Genomic DNA, 25,252 nt, shown 5'->3' with positions numbered 1-25,252 from the left:
TACAAGGAGAACCAATACAAAATGTCTAACACTGTACTTGGAAGAAAGAACACATGCAAAGACCTTGGAGTAATGTTTCAGTAAAATTTGAAATTTAATGAACGTTATTGGATAATCATTGGAAAGGCATACAGAACTCATGGCTTCATGATTCGTAATTCAAAATTTTTTAAAAGATTTGAAACTCTAATATCTTTAAACAATGCACTGGTAAGGCTTCACTTGGAGTATGCCTCTATTATATGGGCACCACAAGCCGAATTCAATGTCGATCTGATTGAAAAGGTTCAAAAACGATTCTTGAGGTTTCTTTATGTTAGAAGGTTTGGTATCTATCCATACATGATTTCCTATAATGCTATGCTAACTTGTTTTAAAGTTCAGACTTGATAATAGAAGAAATTTTCAGTCAGCCTTTTTGTTTACTACTCGTATGTTGTAAATCACATTAAATATAGAGATTGCTTTTTTATAAATAACATTAAATTTCATGTTCCAAAAACACATCTAAGAATTAATAACAAACGGCTGTTCTCAACTAATAAGACTGATTGTTCACCCATAAGTAAGATGTTAGAAGAATGTAACCATTTGTTCTATTCTGTCTAGGTTTAGTTCTTAATATAGGTATTAGTTTTTAGCAGTAGTAAGCACTATTTTAATGTAATGACAATCATTTTGTGTATTAAAGGTGGTTAAATAAATAAATAAATAAAATAAAAATAAAGAGAAAAAAAATGAATTTTAGTAGTGAGCGAGGGTATCTTTTAATTTATTTTTCCCGTCCATAAGTAGAAAGTTTTATTCGCCACTGTCGACACATGTGCCCCTAAAAAGTGACGGCACAGTGTTTATACGTTTTCTTTTAGGTTCTACTATTTAAGTTATAGGGTCTTATAGTGCCTAAAATGATTAGCAAATTTCACCTATACCGGCTCTTAGTCTATAATTGAATGTACTTGTCGCAAACTTTTCAAGAACCATTAAATTTTTACAGGTAACCGAAGAGACTGTATTAAATTTCTACCAATTAATAAAATTAGTTGGCGGAAAATGCCGCAACACGGCGACAACAACAAAGGAAAATAATTTAATTACGGACGTAGCTAGAACAACTTGAAGATGCGCAGGAGGCCGCTATAAGGGTCATTTAAGAACTCTTCCGTCTAGGCAGCCGAGAGATGCTCCCAGGTTAGTTTGTTTGCGTCACGCTATTCCTTAGGGATTCATCTCAAAGGATAATATTGGGTGCTGTCTAGTGATGGTAATCTATAGCAGACGTAACTAAATTGATATCGCGCCAGATTAGCCTGGTCAGAAATATATTTTGTTGGAAAATTTCATTTATAGATGGACGGTAATTTTAGGCTATTGATTATGTTCAAAATAAGAGAGCTAAAAGGAACTACAACGTTAATGGGATTTTATTATCTCATATAGTCAATGCTCCTCTAAGTTTAAAAAAACCGCGGAGTGCTACCATTTAAATGGGTGCGTTTTTGAGAAAGGGGTGAATTAGTCCCTAGGCACAGGGAGAATTAGGGCGAGTTCTATTCACTTTTGGTACAAACACTTTTACAGGAAAATTGTTCCTGGTTAAATTTCCTATCGAAATATCATATCTTAAAGTCCAAAGTATTTTTTTTACAAAAATATATTCAAAAGAACAGCAAGAAAACAACACGAAAGAAAGCAATTTTGTTTTTTGCCCCATAACTTTTTTCCACAGCGATATAAGTATAGGTATTGCTTCAGAGAAAAATAATTTCCATCCCTCCTCTTTAAAATGACGTTTAGAAGAAATCTCTAGGATTTACAGTTTCCGAAATAGGATTTTTCAAAATTTGCCGCTCACAGAATTTTTGAGCCATTTTCCCCATTATTTCGCAAACATTGTTCTGTAACTTTTTTTCTACGCATTTCTAGTTATATGCAATGATACACTTAGTAGAAAGAGAAGTCAATTACCTTTAAAATGGTCTATTGTATAAGGCTGTGCGCCTATTTTTAAACAAGTTATGCTTTTTCAAGATTTTATATTTTAATGATTTTTGATATTTTTTGTGATTATTTTTTAAATTTCTCATTATGACTTTTTTTCTTGTAAATTTAGGTATATACATTGTGGAATAAAAAAAGCTTATTTTCTTTACATTAAAATGGTGTATTGCAAACGCCTCTAGGACTATTTTTAAACAAGATATCCGTACGATAGCCAGGGGTATCCGCAATTTGAGAAAAATTTTAAAAAATCTTATTTTTTCAATTAGAAGAATATAATTGCATATTGTAATATAATTTTTACGACTTGGTCTGAAATAAGCTGGTGTCTGATCGGCCCATGGAGGAGCGGTACGGCAAGGGATAAGGGCTTGTGACTCGGTGACACTCCTCCATAGATCCCTACCGGAAGGGCGTTGACGCCTAAAAACGGTGTATATATAATAAAATTTTTGGTTCCAAATAACTTTTCTTAATAACACTTTTCGATAGTGTGAAATATAAAGGTACTTTACTCTTGAGAGAAATTTATCACTAATATCACGAAATCGTACACTATTGATAAAAGTTTATATCTCATGATTACAGCTTAGGTTTTAGACTATGCAGAGCATTTTATAAATAATAATTTTTGTATTAAGTTAATAATAAAATGTTTTCCATATGGTTCCAACTTAGTGGGACCCATTGAATGTGTATATGCCAAACTTTGAAAAAGCATATCTTGTTCAAAAATAGACCTAGAATTTTTTACATTATACAATTTTAAAGTAAAGAAAATAGGCTTTCATTTTTATTGGACCATGTATATACCTAAATATACAATAAAAAAGTTATAATGAGAAATAATCGTGAAATATATCAAAAATCATTAAAAGTATAAAATTTTGAAAAACCATGTCTTGCTTAAAAATAGTCATACAGTCTTATACGATAGACCATTTTAAAGATAATTGACTTTTCTTCCTAATAAATGTAACATTGCATATACCTAAAGCTGCGTAAAAAATAGTTACAGAACAATGTTTGCGAAGTAACAAGGAAAATGGCCCAAAATCGCTGTGAGTGGCGAAATTTCAAAAATCATATTTTGAAAACTATAAATCATAGAGACTTATAGCAAACGTCATTTCAAATAGAAAGGACGGAAGTTTTTTTATGTGAAGCAATGCCTATACCTATATCGTCGTGGAAAAAGTTATGGGGCAAGAAAGCAAAATGCTACCTTAGGTGTTTTTTTCTTGCTTTTCTTTTGAATATATTTTTGTAAAAAAAATGTGTGTGTACTTTGTACGCACGTAAGAAGTTATAATTCTATTATAATATAATTTCAACGAAATAAATATACCTACTTAACAGTTACAATACAAAAAATTAACAATAATTACCAAAAATGAACCAAAACAACAATGCCAAATATTAAAAAAAAAGAAAAAATATGAATCGTCCGGGATTTGAACCCGCGATCTCGCGATTTTTTGATCTCTGGTCCAATGCTCTACCAACAAGGCCATCAAGCCGCATGCTAGTTACCTTTCAGATATACATAATTATACATCACGGTGACAAGTGAAATATAAAAATAGATGTTTTATTATTTTACTCCCAAGGAAGACAAATCCAAAGACACTAAATATTAAAAAAAACCTTTTAAACCACCTTTTTAAAATTGCGCAAGCTGTATTATTAATATTAATGTTAATAAATGGAATATAAATATTTTGACGTTTCACAATTTGACAATTCACTTTTAACTGCAGTGCCTTAAAATTTTTAAAGCACTAGTGCCTTAAGGTAGCATTTTTAACGCTCCTATGGAGTCCTAAAAATTGTATTTTTAACACGTTTGTAGAAAAATATATTTAAAAACACTAATATATTCTTTCCACACCTTTTCTGGACTGATGCATACATAAATTAAAACATTTTGAAGTATAACTTCAAAAATATAATATGAAAACTATTTAAAAAGGCAGTTTAACTATTAAATAACCTTTGTTTTTTCTCTTCCCACAAATTTTAAAACGCAACAACCATACATAACCAAACCGTCAACCGTCCAAACCACAGCTGCGCTACAGCTGCCATATTGAATAATTTTTGACATGTCATTTGAACATCCAATCAGAACAAAGTTATAATGCGCATGCGCCGGGATCGTAGGTTTTAACATATAAAAATTCACCCTCATATCGCGCGTAAGGAAGTATAACTTCAAAAATATTTTTGACTTTAAAATGTGATATTTCGATAGTAAATTTAACCTGGAAAATTTTTCTTGTAGACGTGTTTGTACCAAACGTGCATAGAACGCACCCCACTAAATGGTAGCACTCCGCGGTTTTTTCATATCTAGAGGTCCATTGACTATATGAAACAATAAAACCCCGTTAACGTTGTAGTTCCTTTCTAAAATACGTAATCAATAGCCTATTTTATGAGAAACACAATTTACAAAAATAAGTAAATATTCAGATAAATCCACTATTTTTTTATGATCAAATTATGATGGGCAAAGCTTACCTTCACGTTTTCAGAGAATCTAATTTACTCGATTCAACTTTTGATTCACAACTCACCTGTAAATAATATATTATATTAGAATTAAAAAGTGAGACATACAAAAGAGTAAATATTATCAAAACCTTTTCGCGTTATTATTGAGGTGCAAATGAAAATTCCCTACTGAAGATACACAGATCTCTTATTCGTTCAAAATTGGATTATGGTTTAACGTATATATAATATATTTCTGCTGTTAAAATCTATCTTAATCGTTTAAATTCGACAGGTAATACAGCTCTTCGTGTCTGTATAGACTCTTTCCGATCTGGCTCCGTCAAAACCTATATTGCTAAGCAAATAAACCCTCCCTTTAGATTAGAGGGAAGTAACTACTACTTTCCTACGCAGTAATTTCGTGTATTCCCTCTGATCCAGTATAAAAGACTATTTTATTACCACAAACCTAATATACGAGATCTCCTGAGTAATAGGGAACTTGCAAAAATTTTTAAATATTAAAATGATATTAAAAAACATAAGGTAACATGATCTTAAAACGCTTGCATGCAAAAAAAAACAAATATTTTTAACCCGTACTCTAATTACGACGTTTTGAAAATGCTATAAAATTCAAATATTTTAGGAGGCTCTTGAACGTCCTTCTATTGGTTCGACGTCACCGGCCACGGTGAACCGGCGGAAACAACGCGATTAAGGTAGGTATCACGGGTATATTACATTTTAATCGTCTTTAATGAAAAATTCTTAGGTATTATTTATGTTCATCTTATATATTGTAATAAGTAGTTCCCCAATCAGCTTAGTTTTAAACTGAAATTGATAAAGTTGAGTGCTACCTTGTAAAGAGTTTAAAACGCATAATATGACGGACGAGGGTTTTTCAAAAGGTCAATCTGACTAACTTACCTACCGTTGATGTCTTCATCGTGGCAACTTTTATAAAAAGTAGTAAAAGCTATTCTATTGGAGAAATGCGAGGTGTCAAGGCAAATAAGTAAGAGTTATTAATAAGCATGTTTAAACCGTTTATAACAATAGTTTGGTACCATTATATTATAGTACTTATACGGTTTACCCCGTGGGTTTGATCTACCTACCTCTAATCGAAGGATTTCGTATATCCTAGAAATGATTACGGTGTAATTTGCATTATAATAAAGATTATATTTTATTGTAATGTTTATTAGTACCTACTGGAGCCTTTCATTATTTTGTTCAAAGCCTTCTGAGAAAAGATTATGGTGATTAGCATCAACAAAATCCTTCTTTACAAAGTTAATAATACGCATAAATAAGAAGAATCATTATTGTAATTTTACAAGTTAATATCTTTATCATCTCAGCTCATACTTACACCGCATCCCTCGGTAGACCGCAAGCTATAGTAGAAACCCGACTGTAGACCGCATACTATAGTAGCACCAATACTTTTTAGTTACTCTTACTTTAATTACTAAAAGTTTTGTTTATTTTTAAGTTACTTGTTTCTTCTTTGTTCTTCAACACAAGAAACGAACAAAGAAAGAACTTTCATAAAAAACTTTTTGATACATATGTCAACAAAGATAAAATGTTAATATTTTGCCTGTCACAGAAAAAATCATTTTTGCCACAGAGTAAAACAAGATATTTCAACTATATTATTTATCTATGTGCAAACTGCATTAAATGCAATGGCCCACCCCGAACGGACAAACGATACGAGTGGTCTGTGACGTCAGACCACAGGTCTCGCTTTTGAAGTTGTTTAAAACGGAAATTTTAGGCGCGGAACTTTGATTAGATGTTGTACGTACACTATTCATTGTTAAGACGTAATATTTTGAATATAACATTTTAAAACATAAATTAACAATTTTATGCAAAAAAAATTGTTAGTGCAAGTTCCCTATGCTCATCAAATAAACTGTGTCTAAAATTTCTTAAAGATATACAGTTGTATTATACACTCACCGACATAAAATTCCGCCACCCAAAATGTTTGATTAAGTTTGTCAAGTTATAACTTTAGTATTTGTACTTTGATTTTCAAGATTCTTGCATCAGTTTGTAGGTACATGTTTTGATGTCATTTGTTATTTTTCCGGTAACAAAAATTTTTTGCTATTCCTAACTTTAAACGATTCTATGGAAAAATTGGAGGGCTGATTTTATTAAATACTCCTTTTTGTATTATCCTGAAGATATCCCTAAGATTTTGTTTTTTGAATAATCCGAACATCTCTTTTCCTACAAGAGCTGTACAATTTTTTGTAAATAAAAACACTGATTGATTTATAAACATAATATCTAAAATAAGGTTGGATTGATAAGATTAGAATGTCCAGCATGCAGCCCAGATCTAAATCCTATTGAGAATTTATGGGATCAATAGCTTTTCGCCGTCATCTTAGGCCTTCAGAAAATTGGTACAGTTCTGGCCCTGGTAGAGGAATACAGGGCTATTCCCCAGGCAAGGATAACACATTTTTATTCGATGCCAAACAGCTTGAGAGCAGTCGTTGCTGCGAGAGGTGGACATACCCGCAATTTAATTGTTTTGTTTTGTTGTTAATTTTGTTTTTTGTTTTTAATTTTAGTGCATTTGACATTTTATATTTTTAACTAAATAAACCATTAAAGCAGTGCTTTTATTTACATCTTTTAAAAGAAAGAAATATTCGGATAATTCAAAACAAAAAATCTTAGAGATATCTCCACGCGGTGCCGCCCAAAATCCCGACAGCCAAAATCCCGACAGCCAAAATCCCGACAGCCAAAATCCCGACGGCCAAAACACCGACACGCCAGAATCCCGACTGGCCAGAATACCGACAGGTCAAAATCCCGACATGCAACAATCCCCGCATAAGTAAAAATTCCGACTTTTGTTTAATACTTTTAATAGAAAATACTTTTGTTTAGTAACAAAAAATAAAAAACAGATGGCCATAAACAAAAAACAAGAAATAAATGTAATTATATGTTAAAAATAAACTTATCAAATCTGTCGGGATTATGGTGTGTCGGGATTTTGGCCTGTCGGGATTCTGGCGCGTCGGGATTTTGGCCGTCGGGATTGTGGCTGTCGGGATTTTGGCTGTCGGGATTTTGGGGTAGACCCATCTCCACGATATTACAAAAAGGAGTATTTAATAAAATCAACCCTCCAAATTTTTCATAGAATTGTTTAACCCCTAACTACAGAGATCCGGTATTTTTTACCGGCGGGCATTCCCAAAATGTGGATTTCATGGTAACCTCACCACTTTCAAGTTCATGTGTCTCTGTACCTCTCGGGTAGTTTGTATAAGAATGCTAGTCAAAGCGTGTAGTGTGTATTGTCAATATTTTCTTTTGTAGCACACAACAAAAATCTTAACCGGTAAAAATTAGCGGATGTCTGTTTTAAGTAAGTATTTTTATATGAATACTATATTTGTAAATCTGAAATGTTTATATTATTTTTTGTGTTTTTAGGAAAAAAATAAAGAAATGGACTGTGAAGGTCATCCTGAACCTTCAATGAAGGTTAAATTTGACGATAAAAATTTTGAGGTCACTTTGCAAAAATGGGATTGCCATTTAATTATGTGATAATTTTACCACTTGCAGATTTTTTCTCATGGATGTAAACATTTTCGTAAATGCTTTTTTATGTTTCCTTTGTCATTCTAAGTTACGTTTATTTGTTAAAAAAAAGTCTAAATTTTTGTCCATAGCATTTATGGCCGTTTGTTTCTATAGACCAAAAATGTCACCAAAATTCTCGTTTAACAGATTATTCTTTAAAAATTTTGTATTATATTATTAAAATCACTAATTTTACCATTTTTCCCGTATCTAGAGACTCCAGAAAAACACATAATGCATATTTTTTTGTTTTTTATTATTAACTTTATATTTTGACACTATTTTATAATGACCGGTAAAAAATACCGGGGATCTGTAGTTAGGTGGTAATATTGGGATATCTGTAGTTAAGGGTTAAAGTTAGGAGAAAATAAAACGCTTCAATTCACCTCCATATAATGCCATCTAAGCAAAAAAATTTGTTACTGGAATAATAACAAACCAAATCAAAATATGTATATACAAATCGATGCAAGAATCTTGGAAATCGGAGTACAAATAATAAAGTTATAAATTATTCTCAAACTTAATCAAAAATTTTGGGTGGCGGAATTTTGTGCCGGTGAGTGTAATATGAACTATGAAATAAACTCTGTTTATTTGATGAGAAAAATAGGAAGAAGACAGATAAAAATAGAAGAAGTCAGAAAAAAATAGAGAATGTTAGAAAATATTGGAAGGGGGATACGAGGGTGAAATCACTGGTATGTTATTTATAAAATACAAAATCGTACAATTACATTATAATATACTGTTGAGGTTTCCATTTTTCAAAAATAAATCAGAAAATATTAAGACCAAAATCAAATCACCGACCAACAAAAATCGCAACACCCTATATATTATACTATTTAAGCATTAGATTTACGAAGTGTTTTTCGGAATTAGTGAATCGTATTCGGTTTAAAGACATTACCCGAAGAAAATGAAACAATATATTGGTTTTTCTACCGGTTAGTTTAAATAGACATTTTTGTAAACATTCGACGTTGAACTTTCTTTTGTACGGCATACCACGAAACAATGAAAAGATTATACAAAGGTTTAGTAAATGGTCGTGGAGAATAGGTAATCATCCTTTTTTCCGTAGAAATTGAAAATGTTAATTTGTCTTTATTAATAATTGCTTACGAATTATTTGGTGGTAGAAAGTTGGGTTTTTTGAGAGGACACTAAAAGTGGTGTGGATAGAGATACCTGCTGATTGGGTGAGACAAAAAACGAAGTGGGAGATTTGAGGTTGATAGAGTTTTGCCATGAGAGAGAAAGATCATTGTGAATGGAATACCGGAAGAGTACACTACAGGGTCGGCGGAGACGACGGTGCTAACTTGCCAAGTTTTGAAAAAAAGTATATGTTGTGAAAAGTTGTATTTGTGTGTGGTGGAAGGACTTCCAACTGTGGTAGCAGATAGAATAACGAACATGCTGTAAGTAATAAACAGATGTATCGTTTTATACTGGACCAAGCCGATTAGTTGAGACATCCTTGTGTCTGGAGAGAAAGGGGTTTATTCATGTAGTCAAGATTTGGAGTAGAGGAATCGGCAGGAGTGTTCGGAGAAACTTAAGGGTACGAGCAAGGTGGACAGGACACAATCAAAGGAGGGTGAGAGGAAGTCGTCAATTTTGGAGACAAAGGTTTGTTTCGTCATTTTAGTAAACAGAGACTATCAATCACGACCATCTATTTAGATTAAATCAGTGTTATTAATTTTGTTGGTTTTTATTGAGAATTAAAATAAATCATAATTTATTGTGAAGCACTAAAATTAAGATATCTTTAATTTGGATATAAGTTTAATTAATTTGGATTGATAATTGTGGATCTATGATTTGATGGATGTTTGAAATTTTATTATGCTAATCATTGTGTATGGTACATTGTTATCCAAAATTTTTACAAATTAACAAATTTCATAAATTTGTTGTAAATTTATTTTCCTATTATCTATCCCTTTTCCTCAAATACCCCAGGCTGTGGGTGAAAAATAGGTCGATTTCAGGATATAATTCAGGAATTTTTGAAACCCATCAGGTGTTGTAAAGGAAAATGCCAAGAATAACTTCTACTAAAATGTAACCAAAAATAGTGTGCTCTTTTTTTTATTGCGATTTTCATTTGTTAAATTTGCAATTTTTAATGATTTTTAATTTTGCAGCTTAGAATATTGATTTTAGAGAAAAACTTTTTAATAAAAAATTGTAGTAAATTAAAAAACCCACAATTTGAGGTAGGTAAGTTTAATTTGGTTAATTGGTTATTGCAAAACAGCCTGCGAAAGGTCCAAAATGGCCGTTTCTTACAATTGCCATATTGATTGTACAAATATATTTTTTTATTTTTTAAAGCTTCAGAATGAAGATCGATCAATTCCAAACATAAAAAAAAAATTGTGAAGCCAGATTAACGAATTTGTTGCTTAGATATTATAAATTGTTTATCCCAAGAGGTCAAATGTCGAAGGCTATAACTTTTTGAAAAAAAAAAAATCGTAGAGAGTTGGTGAAACATCTAGTCTCCTTCTAAAGAGTTAAATTTTCATATTCTGATGTAAATGAATGCGTAAAACATTTTTAAACCTCTAGTTTTTGAGTTTGAAAATAAGGGGGCAAATTTCGTTATCAACATTTAGAGCTGAAGCGGCCCTGTACATCCTATGAGTTTTAACTTACAGATTATTGTTTCTGAAGATGAAGCGAAAATTTATAAAAAAAATAAAAAAATTCTACGACCAACTGAAGCCGAAATAATTTTTGGGTTTTAAAATAAGGGGGCAAATTTCGTTATAAACATTTAGAGCTGAAGCAACCCTGTACATCCTATGAGTTTCTGACTTACAGATTATTGTTGCTAAAGACAAAACGAAGATTTATAAAAAAATAAAAATTTTCTACAACCAACTGCAGCCGAATAATGTTTTTTTTTCTTAAGTCGTAGTGTCTTTATTTATAACAATTAAGAAATTATTTTACAGTCATTGACTAAAGAAAGACTTATATTATCTTAAAATAAAAATTATTATAAAATATAATTACACTTAATTATTAAAAATTATTTTTAAAATCGGTGTTTTTGCGGGCGGTCGAACTTTGCAAATCGCTCGGCTCGCTTCAAATCCGCTCGGTCGGAAAATTTTTACGGAACTTGTATTAAATTTTGACAGAAAACAAATTAATAATATTACCATTATAATATACAGTCTATTTACCACTGTATTTGTTTTTCTTGATAAACTTTTATATGTGAAATTTCATTTCTGAAGAAATAATATTACAAAAATGATACATATATATGAAATATATAACTACCTATATTTTAAATTTTTTCATTGTTATATAAATATAATAATAATAATAATGTTACTTCTTACTATAATATACAATATACAACTTTTTCTTCTTGTATTGACTATTCTTTTTGGATTTCACATATAAAAGTTTATCAAGAACAACAAATACACTGGTAAATAGACTGTATATTATAATGGTAATATTATTAAATTGTTTTCTGTTAAAATTTAATACAAGTTACTTAAAAATTTTCCGAGCGCGCGGATTTGATGCGAGCCGGGCGATTTGGAAAATTCGGCCGCTTGCAAAAGCACCGATTTAAAAAATAATTTTTAATAATTAAATGTAATTATATTTTACAATAATTTTTATTTTAAGATAATATAAGTCTTTCTTTAGTCAATGACTGTAAAATAAAAGGCACTACGATTTAAGAAAAAAAAAACAATTATCTCAGCTTCAGTTGGTTGTAGAAAATTTCAATTTTTTTATAAATCTTCGTTTCGTCTTCAGCAACAATAATCTGTAAGTTAGAAATTCATAGGATATACAGGGCCGCTTCAGCTCTAAATGTTTATAACGAAATTTGCCCCCTTATTTTCATTCCCAAAAATTATCTCGGCTTCAGTTGGTCGTAGAAATTTTTTATTTTTTATTAATCTTCGTTTTATTTTCAGCAACAATAATCTGTAAGTTAAAAACTCATAGGATGTACAGGGCCGCTTCAGCTCTAAATGTTTATAACGAGATTTGCCCCCTTATTTTCAAACCCAAAAATTACAGGTTTAAAAATATTCTACGCATTTATTTACATCAGAATCTGAAAATATAACTCTTTAGAAGGAGATTGGATGTTTCACCAACTCTCTACGATTTTTTTTTCAAAAAATTATAGCGTTCGACATTTGACCTCTTGGGATAAACAATTTATAATATCTAAGCAACAAATTCGTTAATCTGGCTTTACAATTTTTTTTATGTTTGGAATTAGTATAGTATAGTTGATCCAAAAGATGGCTTAACCCAGACATCCAAAGTGAAAGTTATCCTTCAACACCAAATTGTTCTAAATGGTCCACACAATGTCCAGAAAAAAGTCACACCATTTTGAGCGTCGGGACTGGGGGGGAGAGGGGGGAGAAATCGGTAAATTCGTAGTTTTTTAAGTTTTTCGCCAATATTTCTAAAACTATGCGGTTTAGCATGAACAACCTTCTATACAAAATTGTTTTACATTAAATTTGAAATAAAAAAGGCCCTATGCATAATCTTTCTAAAATGAATGGTTCCAAAGTTACGGAGGTAGTATAGTATAATTGGTCCAAAAAAAGGCCTAACCCAAACATCCAAAGTAAAATTTTCCTCCAACACCAAAATGTTCTATATGGTCCACATATTGTTCAGTAAAAAGTTACACCATTTTGAGCGTCCGGTTTGGGAAGGAGATGGGAGAGAAGCCGGTAAATTAGCAGTTTTTTTTACGTTTTTCGTCAATATTTCTAAAACTATGCTTTTGCGTAAGGAATGTTCTATAGGAAAATGTTCTACGTAAAATTTAAAACAAAAAAGGTTCTATACATAATTGTTATAAAATCAACGGTTCCAGAGTTACGGAGGGTGAAAATCGAGGTTTTCGATACTTTTTATATTTTTTGGGTAATATTTATGATATAACTATACCAAAAACCCAGACATCCAAAGTGAAAATTATCATCCAACACCAAATTGTTCTATATGGTCCACATAATGTTCAGAAAAAAGTCACACCATTTTGAGCGTCGGGTTTGGGGGGGAGAGGGGGAGAAATCGGTAAATATAAAAAGTATCGAAAACCTCCACTTTTCACCCTCCGTAACTCTGGAACCGTGGATTTTATAACAATTATGTATAGAACCCTTTTTGTTTTGAATTTTACGTACAACATTTTCCTATAGAACATTCCTTACGCTAAAGCATAGTTTTAGAAATATTGACGAAAAACTTAAAAAAACTACTAATCTCCCCCCCCCCCCCGAACCGGACGCTCAAAATGGTGTAAATTTTTACTGAACAATATGTGGACCATATAGAACAATTTGGTGTTGAAGGAAAACTTTTACTTTGGATGTCTGGGTTAGGCCTTTTTTTGGACCAATTATACTATACTACCTCCGTAACTTTCGAACCGTTCATTTTAGAAGGGTTATGCATAGGGCCTTTTTTATTTCAAATTTAATGTAGAACAATTTTGTGTAGAGGGTTGTTCATGCTAAACCGCTTAGTTTGAGAAATATTGACGAAAAACCTAAAAAACTACGAATTTGCAGATTTCTTCCCCCTCTCCCCCCAAACCCGACGCTCAAAATGATGTGACTTTTTTCTGAACATTATGTGGACCATATAGAACAATTTGGTCTTGGAGGATAACTTTCACTTTGGATGTCTGGGTTTGGGTCTAACTATACCATACTAAATTGAAAGATCTTCATTTTAAAGCTTTAAAAGTGATTATATATTGTAAAATCCGGAGATACGGGATGCAGCCAGAAAGCAGTTTATTAACGAAAAGTCTTAGATTGAAAATATTGTTTATTATATTTTTATTTCAATTATTCTAATTGTTTAAAAAGTAGTAAACTTTGTATCTAGGGCTTTTCGTTGTTTTCCTCGTAGTACGAGAGATGTCGCTAAATTGCGTCTCAAAAGGTGGAAACATTTCATCGCGATGGTTTACCTTAAATAGGCAGATTGTTTATATTCCCTTCAGAGTTGTGACTGCATAGCTTCACTGAGGAAGCATGAGGATGCTGAAATAGCTATATGGAGATGGTGGTCCAACTCTGAATCGAATATAAACAAAACCTGCCTTTATCTTTTCCTAACTTTTCTTGTTAAGTTGACGTACACTGGAAAGTTGACGTAAACTGGAAAGTATATCTGAATTAAGAATAGACATGAACTGTATAGCTATCTCTCTCGTTCAGTGCTACTGGTGCCCAAAATTGGTCTTGGTCTTGTAGTCTTGGTCTTGTTCTTGCGTTTTCGCAAGACCAAGACCAAGAACAAGACCGCCTAATTTAAGCAAGACCAAGACCAAAATTTACCGTGCAAGACTTGGGCAAGAACAAGAGACTCTTGCGTCTTGCAGTTAGAACTGAGGGTCGTTTTAGGGAGTATATTAGTTCGGCTGTATTCTTAGATACTCTGTTAGAAACAAACAAATTTGTAACAAAAATTTAAAAAATTGGGCTTATGCGCATTACGAACAATACCATAAACATACATAGCGAATCAAAATATCCATTTAAAGAACATTTGACACATTTGACACGTAATCAGATGTCATTATGACAATGTAAAAATAAAATGTTTTGTAGATTCCTTCCCAGCAGAAGACTTCTCTGAGATTCATTGTCCGGGTTATGAGAATTAGTCGCCTTCTATTTATAACATAACATTCTTGCTTTGCAACGCCGATAGTAATATCGAATATAGTATCAAACTTTTTAAAAATATGTCACCTTGCTGATAAAAAATATACCTATTAATTAATTAATTTTTTTCATTATTAGTTTTTTAGGAATTTAAACACCGCAAATCTTATCGGTATATAGAATAGTAAGACTAATATGATAACGAGACAAAATAACGGTGTAAACAACATACCGAAATATTATAATAACGATATACACTTCTCCAAAAAATTTACGCACCACCTTAAAAACGGGTCATTGTTAATGTCTAGAATTTCCTAAGGCTGTTGTCCGATTCAAGTGTTTTTTTAATAGGTAAGTTGTCTTATTTTTTATCGCTGTAATATTATTGTTGCTAGACAGGTCAATTATTGTCATTGTACACCGGGTGTAGCAATAAAACTGTTTTTTTTCTCAGAGTTAGCATCACTATGTGGAATATTCTAGCATTTATAAAATACTGAAATTAAAACGATAGCCTCATATTTTCTTAACATTATGTTTTTTTATTCATTCTAATAAAACTGATAAGTTTCTAATAAACTTTAATTAGTTAGTGGGATCGTGGGTTTAAACTCCACCCAGTGTCAGTTGTCTAGATCAGTAATTCTCAATCTTTTTGAGTCACGTACCACAAAATACTTTTTATTATTTTGGTTACCACCTAACTAAAATAGCTATCTAGCTTGGTAATCTAATTAACTATAAAAATAATTGTGGTGCTGATTTTGACTGTTTTTGCGTTTTATGTACCACCGCAAATAATAATATGTACCACCAGTGGTACATGCACTGCAGATTGAGAACCGCTGGTCTAGATTTTTAAAAATTGGGCTGGTCTTTACTATGGCTATGATATTCAAGCTTAACCCTTATCCGGGCAACACATTTTACTTACATAACCGGGCAACTCGGGTCCGTTAGGCCCACCACTGTTTTTGAATGTACTATTCATATTTACCCATATATTTCTAATATTCTTTTTTGATTTTTTATTAAAGTTAAATTTAAATTGTCTAGAATTAAAAGAGGTGCTACTAAAGTATGCGGTCTACCTCGAGGGTGCGATCTACCTCAAGTATTTGTACAAAATAATGAAATGCAAGAAAATTTTTATAGAAAAAATATTTATTTACAAGCAATAAACATCTGGAGCCAAATAAAGACTTAATTAATAAACAAATAAAACTTTTGTAAATCTACCAGGCCAACTTATTTGAAAAGAGGGGTTGATGTTTACACATACCCTGCAGAAAGATTACGGTGTTGTTGCCTTTCATTATTATTTTGTGAAAACCCTTCTGAGAAAAGATTATGGTAATTAGCAGCTCATGCATAAAGTAGCGACAAAAACAATCTTTACAAAATGAATAAAACGCATAAGTCAGAAGAATATTCTTATCTTATTTTTACAAATTAATACATTGTCATATCAATTTACTATTTTATTTGGGACTAAGCCACACGATTAGCTTATTCCCAACTAGAATAGCAAGTTGATATGACAAATTAAATTATTATTAAGTTTGATAAAAGTAATAAACTTAAAGATAAAACCCATAACTAAATTAAAATCCATGGTGACGTTTCAATTATTACTTTAATCATCGTCAGAATAATAAGTTTCTTGAGCAAATGCTTTAAAATAATTTTAAAGGAACAAACAATAGTTAATGAAAACGTAAAAAATGACATTGACAATCATTGGGTTAAGTCAATAATTTCAAACACGCCATGTCTTGTTGCGTGTTTAAGGGTGGCTTCAAAAGAAATATGGATAATGCCTCCTTGATACTGAGTTCCGTTGGAGAACTTGCATGACCAATGATTGAGAAGTCCTTACGACTAATAGGGTGGTCAGAATCAGTCATATGTTGGAATACCGCTGAATTTGGAACTGTTCTTGATCGTCTTCCTAAGTGAGGAGTGACACCTAAGTGTTCGCAACATCTGAAATTAAAGTGACGTCGAGACTTCCCGACGTACGTAGCTGCACAGCTACTACATTTGAATTGGTATATAATGTTAGATGCGAGATCACTAGGAATCACGTCTTTCACATGGAAACGAGATCCTATCCTTTCCAAAGTCGTGAAAGCAAATTTTAATTGTATAGAGGGAAATGCTTTTTTAATTGTTCTACGGATGTTGCGTCGGATTTGTAAGCTGTGATAACCAGTATATGGAAGTTTGATATTCGCGGCGTGCAAGTACTTGGAAGGGATACGTGAAACGATCGTGCGCGAATACCGGAGAAATATTGCAACTTTCTTAAATAATTCATATTGTCAATTGAAATTGTCAAATTGACGTACATTTCATATCTACTGTCATTGAAGGAGAAAAATTATATGTTGCTCCACAATATTGATATGATATGCAATTATTATATAAAGGTAAATTTAATTAATTGTATTTTGCTTGCAGTACTGCATTTTAATAACTAATTTTATTTACTGTATACAATTGTTTACGTTTTCATCACATAACCTGAATCTTATTTTTTCTTCTTATTCTTTTTTTGGGCTATGGCCTTGACAATTATCCAGCAACCAGAACTAACGTAATTGGTCAATACAATTAAAAGTGCGAATAAAAGTACAGAGCGTAGAAATAGGTGTCGCTTTGCGCAACTTGCACGGTCCCAATAGATCTTTTCTTTGATTTCTTCTACTTTGCTGTTTGGTTGGAATTTGTTATTGAAAAAACGTCTGATGTATCTTTCTAAGAAGCTCAACGAAAAAGCATTTTTACTTAAGTTCACCTTTATGTTTTCTAACTCTTCATGTAGGAATTATATAATTATAAATACCTGACTACACATGAAAGACATGATTCCTAGTGATCTCGCATCTAACATTATGTACCAATTCAAATGTAGTAGCTGTGCAGCTACGTATGTCGGGAAGACTCGATGTCACTTTAATTTCAGATGTTGCGAACACTAAGGTGTCACTCCTCACTTAGGAAGACGATCAAGAACAGTTCCAAATTCAGCGGTATTCCAACATATGACTGATTCTGACCACCCTATTAGTCGTAAGGACTTCTCAATCATTGGTCAAGCAAGTTCTCCAACGGAACTCAGTGTCAAGGAGGAATTATCCATATTGCTTTTGAAGCCACCCTTAAACACGCAACAAGACATGGCGTGTTTAAAATTATTGACTTAACCCAATGATTGTCAATGTCATTTTTTACGTTTTTATTAATTATTGTTTGTTCCTTTAAAATTATTTTAAAGCATCCGCTCAAGAAACTTATTATTCTGACGATGATTAAAGTAATAATTGAAACGTCACCATGAATTTTAATTTAGTTATGGGTTTTATCTTTAAGTTTATTATTTTTATCAAATTTAATGGTGTGTCATTATCTACATACATTACCCAAACCTATGGACGCGAACTATTATTAAGTATTAGTTTCAAAAAAAAAACAATAAAAATAAAAAAACCATAGAGTAGTTTTCGGGACATTTTATTCGCGCTATTTTCTTTCACTGTAATTCAATATAATTTTAGGAGCTTAGTTGTCGACATTAAAATCGGTATCAAACGACTGATAGCAGGAGCATTATTTATTTCAAAACATGTATAGGTACCTACCTAACAATATTATTGCATTCCAACAATGATTATCGGTTTTTAAAATTCATTTAGAATAGATATAACACCTATTGTAAGCATCTCTTTGATGTTCACATCAAGGAGATGTTTACATTTTTTGTCACAGGTTTAGACTTTATTATTGGATTTCTGGAATCATAAAAGTCGTTTAGATAATCCACAAAAACATTACCTGACTGCCAGATTAACTTCTGTAACAAAGATTTAGACTTTAGGTATAAATACCAATAGGGTCTGACGGGCCCGTGTTGCCCCTTTACGTGACAAGTTTCTATCGACAAAATAATTTCAAAAATAATAATGAATACTTTGAATAGCTCATGACTAAGTTGAAGGAAACATACTTCTAAACAAATTTAGTGATGCATAAAATTCAATAAAATTTTTTTTATCAGTTTGTGATAAAAGAAATGGCGTCTCGGGCCAGTTGATAGGGGATAAGGCCACCTTGCCCGGATAAGGGTTGAAATGTACATCTCTGTTACGTTGTTCAATATACAATAGGTTAATAGGCAACTGCAAAACTTGCAAGACTCTTGCTGCAAGACCAAGAACAAGACCAAGACCGGGAGTGCCATACCAAGACCAAGACCAAGACCAGGTGTACTGGCGCAAGACCAAGACCAAGACTGTCTAAGTCTCGTTTTGGTCTTGCATTTGGGCAACACTATTCAGAGCCACCTATGGTGACAATAATTTTGGATCACACGTTAGAATAAATATAGATAAAAAGCAGTAGTGACAAGATTCACTTCTGTCTAATCCCATGGAGAATTTCAATTTATTCATAAGTATCTACGCAAATTCTGACATTTGCCTCTTAGCATTTCCTTTTTTGGAAACAAATCACAAATCGAGAATTAAGGGAGTCTGTTTGTATTTCCCTTGTTTCTACACTTTATGTAAAAGGTAAGAATCGATTTTGTCCCATTATTTCCAAGTATTTTAATTCCTTTCTTTGTAAATACTTTTTATATAATAAATCACCAGGATATTTTTAAAGTAAAATAAAAAATCAATTTAAAACTGATTTTCTATCTGCTCCACATTTTTAGGGACATTTTTTTTTCTTGTACCAATAATAACACGGTTAAAGAAAATCCAAATAATCTCCTTTCCAAGAAGAAATCCATAACGATTACGTAAATGCCGATCATCTTAAATTCAAAGGAACTCTTGTAAACCCAGAATTGGTTGCGTGCTTATCCCTTTATTTACCTTTTCAAGTGTTTCACAGTGATTACAAATGGTGGATGAAAAAAAAAGGTTTATATTTTTTTCTGCCTCGTTTACGTAGGACAAATGTGTTTTACGTTATGAGAATACGTAGAAAGTTTATTTTTGTAATGCTTATATTTAGACTGGAATTTTGGTTAATACCGAGAAAGTCCAGAACGATGTAAGAGGGTGTAAACATTGAGATACCAAAAAAGGACGATATAGTGCATTATTTCACGGTTTTTGCTCTAAATTTTAAAGAACCGCTTGGCTTGACATGAAATTTGGCGTACGTATAGCTTACATGTCAAAGAAAAAAAAGATATTGTACCGATGTGTGCTTTTGCCCTGGGGGTGACTTTCACCCCCTACTGGAGGTGAAAAAATATATGTCCAAAATAAGTCCGGAAATGGGTAAACTGATTAATTTTAAGTAAGTTTTGTTCTATAGAGCTTTTTCTCCATGTCAACACTTTCCGAGTTATTTGCGAGTGAATATGTTCATTTTTCAACAAAATAACCACATTTTTAGACGGTTTTACGCAAATAACTCAAAAAGTATGTATTTTGTCGAAAGAAACGTTCTTAGCAAAACTATAGCCTATAAAAAAGTGTAAAAAAATGTGTACGCGTTAGGTCTTTGGATCTCGTAGAACCAGAGTTATAGCCAATGAAAAATAGATTCATATTCACCAAATTTCAAATATAATATTTCGACGTGAAATATCCAAAAAATTAAGCACTTTTTGGGGAAAACCCATTATAACTTTTTCAAAGAGTATAAAAAAAGATTTATTTATGTTTTTACAAAAAGTTTCTAGCAATAAATTTAAGCAAGTTACGCTCAAAATAAAGTTGGTCCCTTTTGTTTTGGCAAAAAAAAATCGGGACGACCACCCCCTAATTAGCAAATTAAAATGAAATTAATCGTTACCGCTCCACAAATTATTTTATAGGGGAGTGCAATTAGAACGAAAAGATACAATGTTTCGGAAAAAATCAAACAAGGTTATATTTTTCTAAAACTTTTTTTGTTAGTTTATAAATATGTTAAAGTAAAAAGTTCTACTCACAAATTTCGCCGCTAATTGTTTATTAATTGTTTAAACAATAACAATTGTTTTGTATAAATAATGTTAAGAATATAGGTGAATTCAACATTTTATTTCGATAAAAAATGTTTTTATATTAGTTTTGATTATTCTGAACCCGAATCTGACATTACAGTTTGCAAATTCAAAATGGTGGATGCAAAATGGCGGATTTTTTTCTAAAAATCCTTAAAAAGTAGTTGTAAAATCCGATTTTTTTTATAAAACGTGTTTGTTTACATATATGTGGATATTTTTGAGAGGTTGCTGAACCTGAATCAAATTTTGATAATTTAAATTATAAAATGGGAGATCCAAATGGCGGATAACTTAAAAAATAGTTGGAAAATCATAATTTTTTTACAAAATGTATTTATTTCTACATATATTTATTTTTGAGAGCTTTGATAAACCTATCTTAAATGTTAACATTATAAACTATAAAATGGCGGATCCAAAATGCGGATTTTCTAAAAAGAGCATAAAAAAGAACATTTTTCTAAAACATTTATTTTCTTTATTTTTAACAGGTTGTTGAATCCGAATTAAACATTAAAAATTTAAATTTCAAAATGGCGGATCCAAAATGGCGGATATTTAAATGAAAAACAAGTAGAATCCAATCAAACAAATATGGAATTTCATTCTTAAAAAAAAAGATAAACAAATAATTTTCACAAGAATATTAAAAATTAAAATGTATTAGAAAGAATATAAAAAAAAACAAATTTTCAATTAGAAGGATATAATTACATACTGGAACATAGTTTTTAATTCCAAACAACTTTTCTTTATAAAAATTTTCGATATTGTGAAATATAAAGGTACTTTAATCTTGAGTGAAATTCATATTTTTTGACATACCTCGTACAAAATTAACAAAATTTGATATTTGATGGTTGCATCTTATGTTATATATGATGCAGAGTATTTTATAAAGAATAACTTTTTTTCGTAAAACTGATATTAAAACAATTATCAATAGGTTACAAGTTACGCAGACATACTGTATAAGAGCTAAGAAAAATTTTTTGTTGAACATTTATTATTTTTGAAGCTTATTATTAAATGTATTTTATTTAAGTTTTACAGAAAAAAGTTTTGATCACTCTGTATCTACATTTTTTCAGCTGGTAATTCTCGGTTTTTGTATTACATTTTTGTTATCTTTCTTAGTTTTCTCAAAAGGAAATTGTTTATTTCATTTTTAAACTAAAATATTTCAATGATTTTTAAAGATTACATCCCAAGCTTTAAAAAAATAGCAAAAAAATTTTATTAAATTTATTCAAACTTGAGTAATACTGTCTTAAAATGGTGGGAATTCTGTAAAACTACGAAGTTCTCAAAAATTACATTTTTTGAGACGTCGTATTATTTGAATTAAATTTTTGAGATTTTTTTTGAATAAAACATCGTTTATTAAGATGATTGAGATGTAGGGGAAGGCGGGGCGGAATGGGGTAGCGGGGCGGAATGAAGATTGGTATTTTTAAGTATCAATGACGTGCTGCAGACTAGCAGCGATAAGTAAAAGTACATCAGTGTAGTGTGACTGAAGGCCGGTAGGCTTGTTTGTCTAGTTCTCTTGACGTTATCAACGTGAATCTATCGTTGCGTGATTTTTCGCTTATAATTTGTAACTGTTTGTGATTTTATGACCAAGGTAAGTTGCACACGCTTGTTTTTTTACAACGTTAGTTGGTAATACTTGTAGAGTATTTATTAAGCTTTCGTTTAGTCTAGGCAAACGTTTTCTTACCAATCGTTTTCGAGTGACCATAGCTTGATGAAATAAATAATGTGCTTGGGGCGGAATGGGGAAGTCCGCTTGGGGCGGAATGGGGAAGTATCCCGTGCCGCCCCACACTATATTTATTAAACAAGAGCTCTATATTTGACTATTTTTCTTCTATTTCAGATGGTTCTAGTATACAAAAGGAAGACGAATAGACAGCCATGATCTACCAAAAGTATGAATAATGCTGCCGAAGCGGTTATTTCTGGTCAAGTAGGTTATTTGAAGGCTCCAAAGCAATTTAATAGTCTCCAAAGTACCTGGAGATATCCTGCAGAGAAAAGGAAAGATCCGCAGTACCATATTGACAAAACAGCAGGAAAATTTTAAGCTGTTTTTACCGAAAAGCAAGAATATGAGCTCATGAGCTATTTGAAAATTATGGAGCTATCGATTATTTGGTCTAACGATGATAGATTTGCGTACCTTAGCTTATCAGTTAGCTGTAAGAAATGGCCTAGCCCACATATTTACGAGTGAAGTCGCCGCACAAGATTGGGTCAATGGATTTTTAAAGAGAAATCCTAATTTATCACTTCAGGAACCGGAGTCAACATCTGGCGCCAGAGTTATGGGCTTTAAATAAAGTGCCAGTGATGAACTTAGCTTAACATAACTTAACATAAAATGACTTTTCAACGGTACTTAATACTTGGACTTAACAATTACAATTATTAAGTTATTTTTTTTATTAATTTCACTAATATTGTAATGACTACCCCGTTGTGCCCCGATGTAGGGGCAGAACGGGGTAATTGACATTGTTTAATATTTTAGTAACAAACTTACTGTTCTTGTTCTTATAAAAAAATATTATTGTAATATAATGTCAACAACATTACAAGAAGTTTATATAATGATATGCAGCTTAAATAATTAATCCTAAATTATTTTTAAAAATCAATTTCAACTTAGTACCCCATTCCGCCCCGCCTTCCCCTAAGTTGTGCAAATTTGAGAGTTTTATAAGTAAAATTGTATTAGTTACACATTTTTAAATCATTTTTAAACAAAATTCATGTAAGGCTCAATTTCCGCCCACACCGTACTTATATCCATAGATTTTATTTCTTTATATTACAACCATAAAATAGCTTATTTCATCTTCTTTCATGTCCAATTTGTAAAATTTCTTTTGATCCATTAGTTAAAGAGTTACATTAAAAAAACTCAACCGTGCAATTTTTCGAACGCTAGCTTACAGTGCGCCAATGTGTGCGAGAAGGGTGACTTTAGCGTTATAAATAAAAAATTACAGAAGCTAGAGATTTAATTTTAGAAAAATCTTTATATACGGTTTTCTCTGTAAAATTTTCTGAATTTTTCAATGGTCAAGTCAGTTTTTTCTAAAAATTATATTTTTGTAGTTATTTAAAAAAACATCTAACTTCGCTGTTCATTTGTTTAATAAAAAGTGAAGCACCCACTTCTCGAGTAGAACTTTTTGATATGTTGTTTATTTAACATTTCTTAATGAAATTACAAGAAGTTTTATCTTGTTTGATTTTTTCCGAAGTGAAAATCTAAATGCACTCCCCTATTACTTATGTTGTGTTTATATGATCTGTAAGTTTCGTCGATTCAAAGTGCTTATTTTTGAAAAAAATTTGGTTTCAAAGTAAAACTTTTAAAAATTTTAATTTTGAAAAATTTGCTTTTTTCAAAATAACTTAAAAATTGTTAGAGATACCAAAATCTCGAAAAACAAAAAAAGTCAGCATTTCTTTTTTGAATATCATGTATTTTTTTGTTTTTCTGTTAAATAAAAATTTATTAAGATTTGGTGTTTCTAAATTTGCATACATTCGTGATCAGTGACTCGTTCAACCCCTTTTAACTACAGCCCTTTCAATAATAAGGACTTTGAACCGATAAAACTTACAGATTATATAAACAATACATACACGAGTCAAGAAACTTGTGAAGTCGTAACGGTTAAGTTCATTTAAGATACTAATTAGGGGATGAATTTCTAGATTTTTTTACCAAAACAAAAAGGGACTAACTTTATTTTGAGCGTAACTTGTTTACTTTTAATGCTAGAAATTTTTTTTATAAAACAAAAATGAAGCTTTTTTTAAACACTTTAAATAAGTTGTAATGAGTTTTCCCCGAAATGCACTTCATTTTTGGTTATTTCACGTTAAAGTATTCCATTTATAATTTGACAAATATGAACCTATTTTTCATTAGCTATAACTCTACTTCTACTGGGTATAGAGACGTGATATATACACCATTTTTTTAGTTTTTCACAGGCTATATTTCTGCTAAGAATGTTTTTTCGACAAAATACTTACTACTTGAGTTATTTGCGAAAAACCGTGTAAAAGCATGGTTACTTTGTTAAAAAAATGAACATATTCACTGCCAAATAACTCGAAAAGTATTGACTTAGTGAAAAAACTCTATGGAACAAAAGTTACTTAAAATTAGTCAGTTTATTTATTTCCTGACTTACTTTGGACGAATATTTTTTCACCCTCAAGAGGGGGTGAAAACCACCCCCGGGGCAAAAGCACATATCGGCACAATATCACTTTTTTTCTTTGACTTGTTAGCTATGTGTATGCCAAATGTTATGTCAATCCAAGCGGTTCTTTAAAATTTAGAGGTTTTGCAATATTTTAC

At 31.4% G+C, this 25,252-nt stretch overlaps 1 protein-coding gene across 3 annotated transcripts in view; it reads right to left on the bottom strand.

Annotated features, from left to right (window-relative positions):
- LOC126889574 (high affinity cGMP-specific 3',5'-cyclic phosphodiesterase 9A) overlaps positions 1–25,252 on the bottom strand; it is a 1,727,652-nt gene that overhangs the window by 1,292,573 nt on the left and 409,827 nt on the right. The gene's annotated exons all lie outside the window — the stretch shown is intronic.

Source organism: Diabrotica virgifera, chromosome 8, assembly GCF_917563875.1.
Source record: "Diabrotica virgifera virgifera chromosome 8, PGI_DIABVI_V3a".
In the NCBI taxonomy this organism is placed as follows: domain Eukaryota; kingdom Metazoa; phylum Arthropoda; class Insecta; order Coleoptera; family Chrysomelidae; genus Diabrotica; species Diabrotica virgifera.
This window is presented reverse-complemented; position numbering and strand designations above follow the sequence as displayed.